This window comes from Mixophyes fleayi, chromosome 2 (genome assembly GCF_038048845.1).
Source record: "Mixophyes fleayi isolate aMixFle1 chromosome 2, aMixFle1.hap1, whole genome shotgun sequence".
Lineage (NCBI taxonomy): Eukaryota > Metazoa > Chordata > Amphibia > Anura > Limnodynastidae > Mixophyes > Mixophyes fleayi.
Window position 1 is genome coordinate 14,390,575 of NC_134403.1, and position 15,320 is coordinate 14,405,894.

The 15,320-nt window shown below is 51.1% G+C and overlaps 1 protein-coding gene across 2 annotated transcripts in view; it reads right to left on the reverse strand.

The window, feature by feature from the left end:
* The window catches only part of ARHGEF17 (Rho guanine nucleotide exchange factor 17), a 184,326-nt gene extending 183,606 nt beyond the window's left edge, over window positions 1–720 (reverse strand). The window contains exon 1 of one of the 2 annotated variants that reach the window (XM_075198530.1): window positions 498–720. The gene's annotated coding sequence lies outside the window, so the exon portion shown is untranslated. The remainder of the gene's footprint in view (window positions 1–497) is intronic. The other variant, XM_075198531.1, reaches the window with a different exon arrangement.
* Window positions 721–15,320: the final 14,600 nt, after the last annotated feature.

Below are 15,320 nucleotides of genomic sequence, written 5' to 3' on the forward strand. Positions count from 1 at the left end.
AAAATATTTTGCAACCCCAAGCCTTCCACAAACTCCTGACATTAGAGGGGGGAGAGGGGGGGGGGGGGGGGTCACACAAGAATGAATTAAATGAGGCTCTTTTTATTACCATTATAAGTGAATCACAGGTCCCCATAAAACTCTCTTTTCTCTTTTACAATGTTTGTTGAATAACAAGAGTTACTAAGTGATCTGTAAATATATAAAACAAAGTAACAACTTTGAGCCAACTGTGTGTCAGATCTAAAAGCAGAGGCTTGTTTGTATCAATCCCAGATCAGAGACAAGAAATCAAAAATAAGTCCCAGAACCCCCCACAACTACTAATCAAATTTAATGAATCCCTACAATCCCCCCAACCAGCCCAGTCCCAGCAGGAGCAATGAGGGACAGCAAGTAATGCAAAGCACCCAGAGAGCCCAGTTCTTCTGCTCTGGCTGGAAGTTTTCATTGTCCCCTGTTCACAAATACAAAGAACACAAAACTCTTCTGCTTACCCTTCAATCTCTCCTGCAGTCTGAGTTTCAGAGGCTCTACAGAGTCCAGGAATTTGTGTGCACCATTGTCAGGGGAGAGGGGCGCCCAACACTGCAAAACTCTCAGCTGCCCTCAGTGCAGCCGGCCCTGGGGGGGATCACACTGCTGCCGTCCTCTCAGGACACAAAGCCTCACAAAGTGCTGCAATCTGGACATGTTGTGTAGACTCCTCCGCTGACTGGGATACAGGAAATGCCCCCTCCTCCCCTATTTGTGCTCTCAGAATGTGCCAGTCCCGGCTCCTACACAGCGCAGATGAATAGCTTTAACCCTTTCACTCCCCCCCTATGTGTGCATCCAATGCATTGTACCCTGGCTGCAGGAATCACAGCATCTGTCCTCTGCCAGGCTCCATACACTCTGCATACACTTACTGCAGCATGCAAACCTGCAGAGCATGTTACCTCCAGGGACTGCACCAGGGAGGGGAGTATCTGACCATGTTCCTGCCACTCACTTATTGCATTCTATTGCTACCCTAATCTATGTGTTGTATACTGGCGTCTGTCATGGCTCTGTTCTATAAATAAACAACACCTTCTTAACAACATTATGGGCCCCTGGGCAAAGGAGTGCACAAGGGCCCCTCTGTGTATATATATATATATAATATATATATATATATATATATATATAAACTTTTTTTTTCAAATCCCCCTTAACTTGCCTTTCAATCGCCCTGTTCTTCACGTCCAATCCTCTTTTCTTCGTTCTCGTTCTCCGCTCCTCCGTGCTGTGCTCGCAGTGGATTTCAACATTCACTGCGAGCACAGCACGGAAGAGGGGACCAGTGAGGGAGCTGGATCGCCACCTACCGCAAAAGGTAAGTTTTTTTTTTATGACTATAGGAGTCCTGCCTCAGGCCCTCTTGTCCGCTGGGCCCACGGGCACCTGCCCATCGTGCCCAGTTGGAAAGACGGCCCTGATCGATCAATCTATCTATCTATATATATACATATATATATTCTTGCCTACTCTCCCAGAATGTCGGGGAGATTCCCACATTTTGGGGAGTTCATTCGGACCCCCAGGAGAACATATCTTGTTTTCGAATCCCGCCCACTTCCTAGCGATGATGTGATTGCAGTATATTGGGGGTGGGGCTGAAATGATGCAATTTATGGAGCCCCCCCCCCCCCCCCCCCCCGGCTCTTGCCACTTGATCTTCCTTCTCCATAAAATAGAGCTAATTTGCACCATAAGGAATCTCGCTGGGGGGCCGCTATTGGCGCAGTGTTATTGTACAACTGCATTTGAGAATATTTGGGGTAGCAGGTTGGGGCATGGAACTGTCTGTGTGGAGTTTGTATGTTCTCTCTGTGTTTGCGTGGGTTTTCTCTGGGCACCGCAGTTCACATGAATAGGAGCATGTAATCCAATATATTTTAGCAACAAACAAAAAAATGTAAATATCTGTTACTTGAACCAAGAGCAGCCTCCCCTTGCTGTCAGGACTTATAGACCACATAAAAGACGGATTGGCAGCTTATTAAAGGTAACTCAGTTTTGGGTGGGGTTAGAAAAGATAAAACGAGATAAATTAGCTTAACGACGCTCCCTAATTTTTTTTTTTTACAATAAATTTAGCTGTATAACATCCTACTTTGGCCATTTTAAATATTAGATGATTTGGTTTTAGGATAGTTCTTCTGCATACCTGCCAACATTTGGGTAGGCAGCATCGGGACGGGGGGTGTGGCCACATCATGGGCGTGATCACCCCATGCACTAGGCGCAAGATATTAACCTCATTCTACATCCGTCTGCGTAATGTTCCACATTACACCAGCGGAATGTGGCCTTAAGGGTTTAATTAACTTCCACAATCGCACCACGCAGCAGAATTAATTGACTGTCAATGTACCCAGATCTATTCCTAGGCGATACTTTTCCCAAAATTAGAAAACCTACAAATATAGTGCAGAACGTCTTTGCACGTAATGGCGAACAATAGCCGATTTTAATGTTGTGTTGCTGGAACGCTGCACCTTTGTAAAACAGATTGTTTCACTGCGAAAGTCAATTTGCACCACGTTTTGCTGATGTCTATACACAGTCTAAAGGATAAGGAGACGGAGAAAAACCTGAGCCATTCTGTGATACCGCCGAGGCTTCTGGGTAATGAGCGCGTGACGACTGGTAGTGGCATGCCGATCGGGAGTGCTGTGAATATGGGGTCCCCAAGAGATGGGAGCCCCCCACTTCTAGGTCCCCTCTCCCTCCGGGGCCCCCACGCAGAGTACTTCATTAAAAAATATAATTCGAAATATGATTGCCCAGTTTTTGTCTTCTCTGCGCAGGCTCAATAAGTCTGAATAAATTGATCAGATTTCGATTTTTTTTCAAATATTTTTTCTTAGTCCGTATAAATCATTTAATGGTAAGACCAGTTGCATAAAGATCTTGCAATTACAATCCATAAAAATCGCTGCGCTTTTGGTGGTACCTTATATGTTATTATATAGTGGCAGCCTATACTGTAGCGCCTTACCTATAGCTGTCAATGCTGACTTCCATTGGATATTCCCACCCACCAACAAGAGCATACCTGACACTTCTATCTCTGTTGATAACATGACCATAAATCCCACCCCACAAGCTCGCTGCCTAGGTGTAATCCTCGACTCACACCTATCCTTTGTTCCCCACATTGACTCTATATCTAAATCATGTTACATACATCTAAAAAACATTTCCAGAATTCGCACATATCTCACACAAGACACTGCAAAAACCTTAATTCATGAACTTATCATCTCCCACATTGACTATTGCAATTCCCTCCTTACTGGTCTTCCCCAAAACAGACTCAAACCCCTACAATCTATTTTGCACGCTGCGGTAAGACTGAATTTCCTTGCAAATAGTTCTTCCTCTGTTGAATCACTCTGTATGTCTCTACACTGGCTGCCTGTCTTCTACTGAATCCAATATAAAATACTTTTACTAACCTACAAGGCCATTAACAAAGCTGCACCAACATACATCTCCTCTCTTGTCTCAAAATATCTCCCAACTCGCAACTCCGTTCTACACAAGATCTGCGTCTCTCATCCACCCTCATTACATCCTCCCATTCCCGATTACAGGACTTTTTTCGGGCTGCACCCACTCTATCGAATTCTCTCCCTCGCACAATAAGACTCTCCTCTGGTCTACAAGCTTTCAAGCGTTCTCTGAAAACCCACATCTTCAGATAAGCTTATAATATTCCTCAACCACCCTCTTAACCTCACTACATTACCCTATTACCACCCGTTATACAACTACCCCTTGACCAACATTGTTGTGTGATGGGATCATTTAGCTTATGAGTCACTTTTACCTCTGCAGTCTGGCTGGGCCGACTGCAAATGTAGACTTAACTTCATGTGTCAAACTCCCATTGTCCAATAGATTGTAAGCTTGCGAGCAGGGCCCTCTCACCTCTTTGTCTGTTTTACCCAGTTTGTTTATTAGTTTACTATGCTTGTCTCCAATTGTAAAGCGCTACGGAATATGTTGGCGCTATATAAATAAATGATGATGATGATGATGTGAATTTGCACCTGAAAACCTGCTGTGCTGATTGGTCAGATGAAGAGGCGCATTGCAACGTAAATCTTTTTATTTATAACAAATCCTAACTGTCCCTCTATAGCTATTTAAAAGGTTGGAAGGTATTTTACGGTCTAAAGCGAGATATATTTTGCTGCCTGAACACAGACTTTTTTATGAGTGTGGACAAGACGATAAAAAATTGCTGAACAATCAAAGGGGATAAATCAGGTGATTAAATCCTCAAATAAAACGTAATAAAATAGTGTCCTTTAGTCGGTTGGACAATAGGGAATTGTACAGAAGTCTAAGACTTATTGACTGTTTCATGAGCATTAGAGGTCAGACAATTCATTGCTGTTTTTATGCCCAGTCTATTGTGAGAGTCATGTTTAGTGATGGGTTAATTCAAATAAAAATCTCGTGTCCCCATGTACAAGAGACACATTGCTGACTCTCCCTGTCCTACAGCTGCATTGTCTGTAGGGTCAGCAGCTATCAACCCAACACAAAAGATAGTTAGCTCTGTGGCCGTTCCGTGCGTGCTGAACGTGTGCTTTCCCCCTTTACATGCCCCAGTCATTTTGGGTCAGTGATCTGTTAGGCACAAAGGACTTCAACCCCACTGCCCGGATATCAACCTTAAATTGTATCCGTCGCCCAGTGAAGGCAGCCAATGGTCTGGACCAAGCAGCCAATCATTTCACACGGACAGGCAGCAAACCGAGGGCACTCAAGGTGTGGTGAACCTATAAGTCCCAGCATGCTTTGCCAGTGGGTAGCCAGCAGATAGCTGGCAGGGCATGCTGGGAATTGTAGTTTCTCAACACCTGGAGAGACACAGGTTGTCCAGACCTGCACAAGGGGCAAGAGGCAGTTTGTAGCAGCCATTTTGCCTCAGTATTCTTCTGGAAACACCCTATCAGTTCACTAGGAACTAATTACATCACTAATGCATCCTAGTTACCTCTATGGAGAAGGTAAATCGGGACAAATTGGTTTGGCACTTAAGGCACTTGTAACAAATTCTGCTCCTCGCCATTTTTACCTCACTTTTTATCCCTCCCCATTTGCGCTATTTACTTTCGCCCTGCTGCGTTTTTGGTCTCCAGAAAAATGTCTGCCGCTCGTATAACTCAGTCAGTAATGGAGGACACACTGTGAGGTAAAAAGGTGATTCACCTGAAACGGTATTCACGCCGTTGCATAATGTGGGGAGGGGATTAATAACGTGAATCGCATCATTAAGCCCCACCTCCACCAAGACCCGGGAGAATGCCCACCCTACCGGGAGTCCGGGAGGACTCCCTGAAATTTGGGAACTTGGGCAGAACGTAGACCCAGGGCACATGGTTTTTCATGGGACATCCGGGGAATGGATCAGAGTTTAGCTGTTATCTGTAGGTCACAGGATACCTCAGAATAAAACCACTCTGCATTTTGTTTCAGTCCCTGAGCCGCGTGGGAACTCCTCATTTAATATGCGCCAAGATCTGGTACTTCCAGATAAAGAGATTGGGAGCCCTAAATAATGATCTCATAGAAAAGACATTTCTAATGCAACAGACTCTCATATTGGGGACAAATGGTCTAATACATAATTAAATCCTGTTTACTGGGATAATTTGGTTTGCAAGCAGCAGCCGCGTGCGCTCATTTCAGATGATTATTGAATTTAGCCGGTAAATAAGATGAAGAGACCTGACAGAGGGAAGCCCGGTGATCTAGGCATGATTTGTACAATACACTATCGGAGGACCTTGGAGGACTACAATTCCCATCATTCCATTGTCCTGATTAGGATTACAGTAATTTTTTTGCATTTTAAATACTCCTAGTTAACAAATATTATGTTACAGTTAAGATAATAAGAAATACATGGTATCATTGTTTAACAATTATTATTCATTTAGTCAAACAACAACTCTGCAGGAGAGCTCCCTGACAACAGCTCTGCAAGACGGAGCCCTGACAACAGCTCTGCAGGACGGAGCCCTGACAACAGCTTTGCAGGACGGAGCCATGACAACAGCTCTGCAGGATGGAGCCCTGACAACAGCTCTGCAGGACGTAACCCTGACAACAGCTCTGCAGGACGGAACCCTGACAACAGCTCTGCAGGACGGAGCCCTGACAACAGCTCTGCAGGACGGAGCCCTGACAACAGCTCTGCAGGACGGAGCCCTGACAACAGCTCTGCAAGACGGAGCCCTGACAACAGATCTGCAGGACGGAGCCCTGACAACAGCTCTGCAGGAGAGCGCCCTGACACCAGCTCTGCAGGAGAGCGCCCTGACAACAGCTCTGCAGGACGGAGCCCTGACAACAGCTCTGCAGGACGGAGCCCTGACAACAGCTCTGCAGGACGGAACCCTGACAACAGCTCTGCAGGAGAGTGCCCTGATACCAGCTCTGCAGGATGGAGCCCTGACAACTTCTCTGCAGGACGAAGCCCTGACAATAGCTCTGCAGGTGAGCGTCCTGACAACAGCTCTGCAGGAGAGCGCCCTGATTACAGCTCTGCAGGAAAGCGCCCTGACAACAGCTCTGCAGGGGAGCGCCCTGACAACAGCTCTGCAGGACAGAGCCCTGACAACAGCTCTGCAGGAGAGCGCCCTGACAACAGCTCTGCAGGACGGAGCCCTGACAACAGCTCTGCAGGACGGAGCCCTGACAACAGCTCTGCAGGACGGAGCCCTGACAACAGCTCTGCAGGACGGAGCCCTGACAACAGCTCTGCAGGAGAGTGCCCTGATACCAGCTCTGCAGGATGGAGCCCTGACAACTTCTCTGCAGGACGAAGCCCTGACAACAGCTCTGCAGGAGAGCGTCCTGACAACAGCTCTGCAGGAGAGCGTCCTGACAACAGCTCTGCAGGAGAGCGCCCTGATTACAGCTCTGCAGGAAAGCGCCCTGACAACAGCTCTGCAGGGGAGCGCCCTGACAACAGCTCTGCAGGACGGAGCCCTGACAACAGCTCTGCAGAAGAGCACCCTGAAAACAGCTCTGCAGGACGGAGCCCTGACAACAGCTCTGCAGGAGGGCGCCCTGACAACAGCTCTGTAGAACGGTGCCCTGATACCAGCTCTGCAGGAAGGAGCCCTGACAACAGCTCTGCAGGAGAGCGCCCTGACAACATCTCTGCAGGAGAGCGCCCTGACAACATCTCTGCAGGAGAGCGCCCTGACAACATCTCTGCAGGAGAGCGCCCTGACAACAGCTATGCAGGAGAGCGCCCTGACAACAGCTCTGCAGTACGGAGCCCTGACAACAGCTCTGCAGGAGAGCGCCCTTACAACAGCTCTGCAGGACGGAACCCTGACAACAGCTCTGCAGGAGAGTGCCTTGACACCAGCTCTGCAGGACGGAGCCCTGACAACAGCTCTGCAGGACGGAGCCCTGACAACAGCTCTGCAGGAGAGCGCCCTGACACCAGCTCTGCAGGACGGAGCCCTGACAACAGCTCTGCAGGAGAGCGCCCTGACAACAGCTCTGCAGGACGGAGCCCTGACAACAGCTCTGCAGGACGGAGCCCTGACAACAGCTCTGCAGGACGGAGCCCTGATACCAGCTCTGCAGGATGGAGCCCTGACAACTTCTCTGCAGGACGAAGCCCTGACAACAGCTCTGCAGGAGAGCGTCCTGACAACAGCTCTGCAGGAGAGCGCCCTGATTACAGCTCTGCAGGAAAGCGCCCTGACAACAGCTCTGCAGGGGAGCGCCCTGACAACAGCTCTGCAGGACGGAGCCCTGACAACAGCTCTGCAGAAGAGCACCCTGAAAACAGCTCTGCAGGACGGAGCCCTGACAACAGCTCTGCAGGAGGGCGCCCTGACAACAGCTCTGTAGAACGGTGCCCTGATACCAGCTCTGCAGGAAGGAGCCCTGACAACAGCTCTGCAGGAGAGCGCCCTGACAACATCTCTGCAGGAGAGCGCCCTGACAACAGCTCTGCAGGAGAGCGCCCTGACAACAGCTCTGCAGTACGGAGCCCTGACAACAGCTCTGCAGGAGAGCGCCCTGACACCAGCTCTGCAGGACGGAGCCCTGACAACAGCTCTGCAGGACGGAGCCCTGACAACAGCTCTGCAGGACGGAGCCCTGACAACAGCTCTGCAGGACGGAACCCTGACAACAGCTCTGCAGGAGAGCGCCCTGACACCAGCTCTGCAGGACGGAGCCCTGACAACAGCTCTGCAGGAGAGCGCCCTGACAACAGCTCTGCAGGACGGAGCCCTGACAACAGCTCTGCAGGACGGAGCCCTGACAACAGCTCTGCAGGAGAGCGCCCTGACACCAGCTCTGCAGGACGGAGCCCTGACAACAGCTCTGCAGGAGAGCGCCCTGACAACAGCTCTGCAGGACGGAGCCCTGACAACAGCTCTGCAGGACGGAGCCCTGACAACAGCTCTGCAGGACGGAGCCCTGACAACAGCTCTGCAGGAGAGTGCCCTGATACCAGCTCTGCAGGATGGAGCCCTGACAACTTCTCTGCAGGACGAAGCCCTGACAACAGCTCTGCAGGAGAGCATCCTGACAACAGCTCTGCAGGAGAGCGCCCTGATTACAGCTCTGCAGGAAAGCGCCCTGACAACAGCTCTGCAGGGGAGCGCCCTGACAACAGCTCTGCAGGACGGAGCCCTGACAACAGCTCTGCAGAAGAGCACCCTGAAAACAGCTCTGCAGGACGGAGCCCTGACAACAGCTCTGCAGGAGGGCGCCCTGACAACAGCTCTGTAGAACGGTGCCCTGATACCAGCTCTGCAGGAAGGAGCCCTGACAACAGCTCTGCAGGAGAGCGCCCTGACAACATCTCTGCAGGAGAGCGCCCTGACAACATCTCTGCAGGAGAGCGCCCTGACAACAGCTCTGCAGGAGAGCGCCCTGACAACAGCTCTGCAGGAGAGCGCCCTGACAACAGCTCTGCAGTACGGAGCCCTGACAACAGCTCTGCAGGAGAGCGCCCTTACAACAGCTCTGCAGGACGGAACCCTGACAACAGCTCTGCAGGAGAGTGCCTTGACACCAGCTCTGCAGGACGGAGCCCTGACAACAGCTCTGCAGGACGGAGCCCTGACAACAGCTCTGCAGGAGAGCGCCCTGACACCAGCTCTGCAGGACGGAGCCCTGACAACAGCTCTGCAGGAGAGCGCCCTGACAACAGCTCTGCAGGACGGAGCCCTGACAACAGCTCTGCAGGACGGAGCCTTGACAACAGCTCTGCAGGACGGAGCCCTGATACCAGCTCTGCAGGATGGAGCCCTGACAACTTCTCTGCAGGACGAAGCCCTGACAACTTCTCTGCAGGACGAAGCCCTGACAACAGCTCTGCAGGAGAGCGTCCTGACAACAGCTCTGCAGGAGAGCGCCCTGATTACAGCTCTGCAGGAAAGCGCCCTGACAACAGCTCTGCAGGGGAGCGCCCTGACAACAGCTCTGCAGGACGGAGCCCTGACAACAGCTCTGCAGAAGAGCACCCTGAAAACAGCTCTGCAGGACGGAGCCCTGACAACAGCTCTGCAGGAGGGCGCCCTGACAACAGCTCTGTAGAACGGTGCCCTGATACCAGCTCTGCAGGAAGGAGCCCTGACAACAGCTCTGCAGGAGAGCGCCCTGACAACATCTCTGCAGGAGAGCGCCCTGACAACAGCTCTGCAGGAGAGCGCCCTGACAACAGCTCTGCTGTATGGAGCCCTGACAACAGCTCTGCAGGAGAGCGCCCTTACAACAGCTCTGCAGGGGAGCATCCTGACAACAGCTCTGCAGGACAGAGCCCTGACAACAGCTCTGCAGGAGAGCACCCTGACAACAGCTCTGCAGGACGGAGCCCTGACAACATCTCTGCAGGAGAGCGCCCTGACAACAGCTCTGCAGGACGGAGCCCTGACAACAGCTCTGCAGGAGAGCGCCCTGACAACAACTCTGCAGGACGGAGCCCTGACAACAGCTCTGCAGGATGGAGCCCTGACAACAGCTCTGCAGGACGGAGCCCTGACAACAGCTCTGCAGGAGAGCGCCCTGGCAACAGCTCTGCAGGACGGAGCCCTGACAATGATGTAGAAGTGTTTGTGTAGGTTTTGTACTTGAATGTTATCATTTATATCTATAAAGCTGGTTCTGTGGTCTCAGTACTAACAGATGTATCTTTTGTATTTGTTTATGTATCAGAATGTTCTTACTTTGTGCCCTTGAACGGGAATAAAACTCATTAAAAAAGAAATTACAGCTATAAAAGTAAAATGTTTTTCTCATGTAAACACAGAAGATTTCTACGTGTCCGGCAATCCCCCGGCGGATACTCTTCCTCTAGAGACAAATACAAACACTACAGCTACAGAAGGGAAGTATAATGGGCCTCCGCTTTGGGGGATGAATACTGGAAGGGAGCAGCCAGAACCGGAGAGATCACACTGAGAATAGAGCTGGACGGGATGGTCTGACCTATGGTTGTAGCCATAAAAGAATTATTCCACCTAAAATCTATTTTTTATCTAATAACTCCCTTTCCCTTAATTAGTAAATCTCCTTGTTTCCTATAACAGGGAGTTTCTGGGGGTGACAATGTTATTATTTTAAGCACCCAGTTGTCCAAATCAACTTTAAGTTTGTTATTTTCTTCTCTTAGCCATTATAAGGTGTCTCTCAGCTGTCACAAGACCTCTGGAGGTGTCCTGTGGTATCTGGCACCAAGACGGTAGCACCAGATCCTTTAAGTCTTGTATATTACAAGGTGGGGTCTCCATGGCTCGGAGTTGTTTTTCCAGCACATCCCACAGATGCTCGATCGGATTGAGATCTGGGGAATTTGGAGGCAACACCTTGAACTCTATCATGTTCCTCAAACTATTCCTGAACAATTGTTGCAGTGTGGCAGGGGGCGCATTATCCTGCTGAAAGAGGGCACTGCCATCAGGGAATACCGCTGCCATGAAGGGTGTACTTGGTCTGCAGCAATGTTTAGGTAGGTGGTACGTGTCATAGTAACATCCACATGGACCCAAGGTTTCCCAGCAGAACATTGCCCAGAGTATCACACTGCCTCCGCCGGCTGCCTTCTTCCCATAGTGCATCCTGGTGCCATCTCTTACCCAGGTAAACAACGCACACTCACCCGGCCGTCCACATGATGTAAAAGTAAACGTGATTCATCAGACCAGGCCACCTTCTTCCATTGCTCCATGGTCCAGTTCTGGTGCCCATTGTAGGCACTTTTGGAGGTGGACAGGAATCAGTATGGGCACTCTGACCGGTCTGCGGCTATGGAGCCCCTGTGTGTTCTGACACTGTTCTATCATAGGCAGCATTAACTTTATCAGCAATTTGTGCTACAGTAGCTCTTCTGTGGGACTGGACCAGACAGGCCAACCTCTGCTCTCCACATGCATCATGACCCTGTCGACAGTTCATCGATTGTCCTTCCTTGGACCACTTTTGGTAGCTATTAACCAGTTCATACTGGGAACCCCCCACAAGACCTGACGTTTTGGAGATGATCTGACCCAGTCGTGAGTCACTCAGAACCTTACACTTGCCCATTTTTCCTGCTCCCAATACATCAACTTCAAGAACTGGTTGTTAATTTGGTGCCTAATATATCCCTCCCATTGACAGGTGCCACTGTAACCAGATAATCAATGTTACTCACTTCACTTGTCAGTGGTTTTAGTGTTGTGGCTGATCCGTGTGTAGCCATTTCATTCACATTCCACGTAGAGCAATGGTTCCCAAAGTGTGCACTGCGGCTCCCAGGGGTGCCGCGACAATGTCACAGGGGTGCTGCGGCAATGTCACAGGGGTGCTGCGGCAATGTCACAGGGGTGCTGCGGCAATGTCACAGGGGTGCTGCGGCTAGGAAGAGAAAGCAAACAAAAAAAAACAACTTACCAATCCGGCAGCGGCCAGTACCCAGCATCCCCCTCGCTTCTCACTGAATGTCGAGCGTGACATCATCACACCCAACATTCAGTGACAAGTGGCAGGAGAGAGGATGTTGGGTCCTGGGCACCGCCAATTTGGTAAGGTTTTTTTTTTCCCTCTTCCTGGCCCCCAGGGCACAGAGTGTGTAGAGATGAAGAGGGCACAGAGTGTATGAAGATGAAGGAGGGCACAGAGTGTGTGGAGATGAAGGAGGGTACAGAGTGTGTGGATTCAGAGGGCACAGAGTGTGTGGAGATGAAGGAGGGCACAGAGTGTGTGGATGAAGGAGGACACAGAATGTGTGGATGAAGGAGGGCACAGAGTGTGTGCAGATGAAGGAGGACACAGAATGTGTGGAGATGAAGGAGGGCACAGAGTGTGTGGAGATGAAGGAGGGCACAGAGTGTGTGGATGAAGGAGGACACAGAATGTGTGGATGAAGGAGGGCACAGAGTGTGTGCAGATGAAGGGGGCACAGAGTGTGTGGATGAAGGAGGGCACAGAGTGTGTGGATGAAGGAGGGCACAGAGTGTGTGGAGAGGAAGGAGGGCACAGAGTGTGTGGAGAGGAAGGAGGGCACAGAGTGTGTGGATGAAGGAGGACACAGAATGTGTGGATGAAGGAGGACACAGAATGTGTGGATGAAGGAGGGCACAGTGTGTGGATGAAGGAGGACACAGAGTGTGTGGAGATGAAGGAGGGCACAGTGTGTGGATGAAGGAGGGCACAGAGTGTGTGCAGATGAAGGAGGACACAGAGTGTGTGGAGATGAAGGAGGGCACAGAGTGTGTGCAGATGAAGGGGGCACAGAGTGTGTGGATGAAGGAGGGCACAGAGTGTGTGGAGATGAAGGAGGGCACAGAATGTGTGGATGAAGGAGGGCACAGAGTGTGTGGATGAAGGAGGACACAGAGTGTGTGGATGAAGGAGGGCACAGAGTGTGTGGATGAAGGAGGGCACAGTGTGTGTGGATGAAGGAGGGCACAGAGTGTGTGGATGAAGGAGGACACAGAGTGTGTAGATGAAGGAGGGCGCAGAGTGTGTGGATGAAGGAGGACACAGAATGTGTGGATGAAGAAGGGCACAGAGTGTGTGGATGAAGGAGGGCACAGAGTGTGTGGATGAAGGAGGGCGCAGAGTGTGTGGATGAAGGAGGGCGCAGAGTGTGTGGATGAAGGAGGACACAGAATGTGTGGATGAAGGAGGGCACAGAGTGTGTGGATGAAGGAGGGCACAGAGTGTGTGGATGAAGGAGGACACAGAGTGTGTGGATGAAGGAGGACACAGAATGTGTGGATGAAGGAGGGCACAGAGTGTGTGGATGAAGGAGGGCACAGAGTGTGTGGATGAAGGAGGGTACAGAGTGTGTGGATGAAGGAGGGCACAGTGTGTGTGGATGAAGGAGGACACAGAATGTGTGGATGAAGGAGGGCACAGTGTGTGGAGATAAAGGAGGGCACAGAGTGTGTGGATGAAGGAGGGCACAGAGTGTGTGGAGATGAAGGAGGGCACAGAGTGTGTGGATGAAGGAGGGAACAGAGTGTGTGGAGAGGAAGGAGGGCACAGAGTGTGTGGAGATGAAGGAGGACACAGAGTGTGTGGAGATGAAGGAGGGCACAGAGTGTGTGGATGAAGGGGGCACAGAATGTGTGGATGAAGGAGGACACAGAATGTGTGGAGAGGAAGGAGGGCACAGAGTGTGTGGATGAAGGGGGCACAGAGTGTGTGGAGATGAAGGAGGGCACAGAGTGTGAGGATGAAGGAGGGCACAGAGTGTGTGGAGATGAAGGAGGGCACAGAGTGTGTGGAGATGAAGGAGGGCACAGAGTGTGTGGAGATGAAGGAGGGCACAGAGTGTGTGGATGAAGGAGGGCACAGAGTGTGTGGAGATGAAGGAGGGCACAGTGTGTGTGGAGATGAAGGAGGGCACAGAGTGTGTGGATGAAGGAGGGCACAGAGTGTGTGGAGATGAAGGAGGGCACAGAGTGTGTGGATGAAGGAGGGCACAGAGTGTGTGGATGAAGGAGGGCACAGAGTGTGTGGATGAAGGAGGGCACAGTGTGTGTGGATGAAGGAGGACACAGAATGTGTGGATGAAGGAGGGCACAGTGTGTGGAGATAAAGGAGAGCACAGAGTGTGTGGATGAAGGAGGGCACAGAGTGTGTGGATGAAGGAGGGCACAGAGTGTGTGGAGATGAAGGAGGGCACAGAGTGTGTGGATGAAGGAGGGAACAGAGTGTGTGGAGAGGAAGGAGGGCACAGAGTGTGTGGAGATGAAGGAGGACACAGAGTGTGTGGAGATGAAGGAGGGCACAGAGTGTGTGGATGAAGGGGGCACAGAATGTGTGGATGAAGGAGGACACAGAATGTGTGGAGAGGAAGGAGGGCACAGAGTGTGTGGAGATGAAGGAGGACACAGAATGTGTGGAGATGAAGGAGGGCACAGAGTGTGTGGAGATGAAGGAGGGCACAGAGTGTGTGGATGAAGGAGGACACAGAATGTGTGGATGAAGGAGGGCACAGAGTGTGTGCAGATGAAGGGGGCACAGAGTGTGTGGATGAAGGAGGGCACAGAGTGTGTGGATGAAGGAGGGCACAGAGTGTGTGGAGAGGAAGGAGGGCACAGAGTGTGTGGAGAGGAAGGAGGGCACAGAGTGTGTGGATGAAGGAGGACACAGAATGTGTGGATGAAGGAGGACACAGAATGTGTGGATGAAGGAGGACACAGAGTGTGTGCAGATGAAGGGGGCACAGAGTGTGTGGATGAAGGAGGACACAGAATGTGTGGATGAAGGAGGGCACAGAGTGTGTGGATGAAGGAGGGTACAGAGTGTGTGGATGAAGGAGGGCACAGAGTGTGTGGATGAAGGAGGACACAGAATGTGTGGATGAAGGAGGGCACAGAGTGTGTGCAGATGAAGGGGGCACAGAGTGTGTGGATGAAGGAGGGCACAGAGTGTGTGGATGAAGGAGGGCACAGAGTGTGTGGAGATGAAGGAGGGCACAGAGTGTGTGGAGATGAAGGAGGGCACAGTGTGTGGATGAAGGAGGGCACAGAGTGTGTGCAGATGAAGGAGGACACAGAGTGTGTGGAGATGAAGGAGGGCACAGAGTGTGTGCAGATGAAGGGGGCACAGAGTGTGTGGATGAAGGAGGGCACAGAGTGTGTGGAGATGAAGGAGGGCACAGAATGTGTGGATGAAGGAGGGCACAGAGTGTGTGGATGAAGGAGGACACAGAGTGTGTGGATGAAGGAGGGCACAGAGTGTGTGGATGAAGGAGGGCACAGAGTGTGTGGATGAAGGAGGGCACAGAGTGTGTGGATGAA